This window comes from Mesocricetus auratus, unplaced genomic scaffold (assembly GCF_017639785.1).
Source record: "Mesocricetus auratus isolate SY011 unplaced genomic scaffold, BCM_Maur_2.0 Super-Scaffold_100714, whole genome shotgun sequence".
Lineage (NCBI taxonomy): Eukaryota > Metazoa > Chordata > Mammalia > Rodentia > Cricetidae > Mesocricetus > Mesocricetus auratus.
Genome location: NW_024429270.1, coordinates 6,581,801 through 6,585,482, shown reverse-complemented (window position 1 = coordinate 6,585,482; position 3,682 = coordinate 6,581,801). Strand labels below are relative to the sequence as shown.

General features: G+C 43.7%; 1 pseudogene; it reads left to right on the top strand.

Moving 5' to 3' along the window:
- Positions 1-946: 946 nt before the first annotated feature.
- Positions 947-1,875, top strand: LOC101834830 (annotated as a pseudogene).
- Positions 1,876-3,682: the final 1,807 nt, after the last annotated feature.

The following is a 3,682-nucleotide window of genomic DNA, read 5'->3' as shown; positions in this document are numbered from 1 at the left end:
AATGTGAAGAAGCCACCATAGGCTCGGAAAGGAATGTCCCAAAGGCGAAGAAGACACCGTACGCTTCATAAAGGGGCCGAAAAATTACCAATAGGCCGTGCCCGTGGAAAACAAACCAAGAATGATTGTCAGATGATGGGGGCCAACCGTGATCTTGAAGATCGTGGCTGGATGAATTCCCCACGTTTCCAAAAACACCATAAGGGTGGCAGACGCTTGGCGGTCAGCCCTTAGGGTTTAGGGAAAGGTTTCGCCGACTTAAAGGGGTCCTTACCAAATTGTAGCCGGTATTGCATGTAAAATGTAGCGTTCTGGTCGATGGAAAGTGGGCCGTTGGTCCGATGTTACAGGTTACTTGCCTGGTCACCTGCCGGGTCGGCAGGCAGCAGAGCCGCAGGGAGAGCCTGTCCAGGTCAGGGAACCAATGTTGTTAAAATGTTTAGGTTTATCCAGTAAGGAGACACAGACCGCAACTCAAAGATCCCACGTGGAGTTTATTGGTGGATGGGGAGGGAAAAGGGGGGGTGAGAGATAACCAACCCGTGCAGAGCAGAGAGAGGGGGGGGGGGTTCAGATGATTTATAAAGGGGATGAGGCACATGTGCATTGAGTCCCGCACGAGTGACATAGTGGTGATGTAGCTGCATCACTGGGCGTGCCTGGTTATCAAGGGGCAGAGTTAATAAGATATCTGAGTCCCTACACCATTAGACACTGAATGAAGGTTCTTTATCCCAGACTCTCTGGCCATGGGATTGTAGTGTGGCACTCCCCAGATCTATGTCTAAAATACATATATGAGGGTGGCTCCTCGGCGGGTGGCGGTGGTGGCCCTAGGGGTTCCTCCTGGCCCTGTTAATGTCAGGGCCAAGCCCAGGGCGGATGGTGCCCTAGAGCCCTGTCTTGCTGGGGCAGGGGCTGGAGGGGGCCTGGGTGGGGACCGGCCATGTCGGAGGTGACCCGGAGTCTGCTGCAGCGCTGGGGCGTCAATCTTAGGAGAGGCACCGACTTTGGCTCTTGGGGCCAGCTGGTGGAGGCGATAGACGAGTTTCAGATATTAGCAAGACACCTACAGAAGGAGGCCCAGGCTCAACATATAATTCTGAATTCACAGAAGAGCAAAAGAAAACCATAGGCAAAATTGCCACATGTTTAGAATTGAGAAGTGCAGCATTACAGTCCACACAGTCCCAAGAAGAATTTAAACTGGAGGACCTGAAGAAGCTAGAGCCAATCCTGAAGAATATTCTTACATATAACAAAGAATTCCCATTTGATGTTCAGCCTATCCCATTAAGACGGATTTTAGCACCTGGTGAAGAAGAGAATTTGGAATTTGAAGAAAATGAAGAAGGTGGAGCTGGGGCAGGACCTCCTGATTCTTTTTCTGCTCGAGTTCCTAGTACTTTATTGCCACGGTTGCCATCAGAACCAGGGATGACGTTACTCACTATCAGAATTGAGAAAATTGGTCTGAAAGATGCGGAGCAGTGTATCGACCCTACATTACAGTCAGTGTGAAGGATTTGAATGGCATAGATTTAACTCCTGTACAAGATACTTCTGTGGCTTCAAGAAAAGAATATACATATGTTCATTTTAATGTGGACATTGAGCTCCAGAAGCATGTTGAAAAATTAACCAAAGGTGCGGCCATCTTCTTTGAATTCAAACATTACAAGCCTAAAAAGAGGTTCACCAGCACCAAATGTTTTGCCTTCATGGAGATGGATGAAATTAAACCTGGGCCTATTGTAATAGAATTATACAAGAAACCCACTGACTTCAAAAGAAAAAATACAATTATTGACCAAGAAACCACTTTATCTTCATCTGCATCAAACTTTGCACAAGGAATGATTCTGATACAAATAACCTGGAACTTATGTGAATTTTACCACTCAGAAACCATCATAGCTCTGTGTAGCATATCACTGATCAACAGGCAGGAAATGAGCCCTAACCATGCCAGTTGGCCAGCAATCCATTGCAAAGCCGGACCCCAGAACTCAAAAGTTCAGCACATCACTAACATATTGGATACAGGTTCATTGTAGATTTTGAAGCATTTTTACTTTTCTATTAATTGTGCAATTAATTGTCTATTCTCTTGTTACCACTCCTACTCCTCCCCTGCTTCCCGGATAGTACTGTTGTTGTAGATGTGCTGAACTTCGGACAATGCAGCAATAAAAATGTGCTAGAGTTTACATTTATTCTCACCTTTGCTCCAGTATGCTCTTCTGGATTGAATGTCACATTCTGGGTTGAGGTGGGGATAATTGCTGAGAGGAACTGAAGTAGTTATGTTGCCTAGGAAAGTCTGTCTGGAAGCTTATACACATTAGAAGTGGCCTACCCGAATACCATAGATTTCCTGCATAGAAAGTGTGCCCTAGCCAGTTGAGAATCCCCATGGAGTGTTCCCCAGATGACCAGATTGGTTTCCTGGAGTGAACACACGTATAGTCAGGTGGTTATCTGCTCTTCTCTGTCACACTGCTATTTTTCCTGGTAGACTCTGGGGTTAACACTGGAACCATCTCAGAGTAACTCCATGTTTTAAATGTGTTTACAGTATCCTTTAAATTGCAACATTAGGAAGAGTTGAGTCAGATGTTAAAGTACTGCAGATAACTGCTGCTTCTTGATAACCCATTGTGAGACCATAAGACCGCATACCTCTCCTTAGTATGCAAAATCTGGAAAGATGTTTTTCTTTTAATATAGGTAGATAGAATCGCCATTTAGTTCCTATTTAGATATACAGTCATTCATTCCTTTGGAAAATATGCAGGTCATTCGTTATTTTAAATTGACTATTTTCTTTCGATGTAACGAGTCATAAATAAAACTTTCATATAGCACATGATGGATAGTTGTTACACAGAACATTAACATTTGTGAAGGGCTTTCTGTGGATTAGACATAGAACCCACGTATTTTAATATTCACTTTCCAATGAACAGTGCATGAGTGGACTGCACTGTCAGTACTGGGCCTGTTTTTAAATAGTATAACCTCATCACACCATTCAGTATGTTTGCTTTTTAAGTAAGTAATCTCCATGAAGATGTTTTAACCTTGCCCTTCAAGAGACATAGTCTTGACTTTCAGCACCAACTAGTTACTGTTTACTAAAAGGATGTTATAAAAACTGTATTTCAGGCTCAACCTGAAAAAGGTCCACAGCCAAATTAGACTTTATTTGGATTATTTCCAAATGCAGAAATAGTTCCAACTATACTAGCACTAGGAGATGAAGAATTTGCCTTAAATTAACTCATCATCTGACTCCTAAGCTTGGGGTTGTGGATCCGAAGACTGTAAGCTTCTCAAGGGGCAAGAGCCACATCTCTGGGTCATGGGAAGGGTCTAAGGTGCTTGGCAGTACTCTGTACCTAGGGAATACTCAGTACCCTGGGCAGTACTCTGTACCTGGGGAGAACTCAGTACCCTGGGCAATACTCTGTACCTGGGGAGTATACAGTACCCCAGAGAGTACTGTGTAACTGAGTAGTACTCAGTACACTGGGCAGTACTCTGTACCTGGGGAGTACTTAGTACCTTCTGTCTGATGTTGCTGACTAGACCTAAAAAATAATTCCCTCAAAGCTATTATTATTAAAATGTAGCAAAAACTGTAAAAAAATACATATATGAGAAAGTATATGCGATGTTT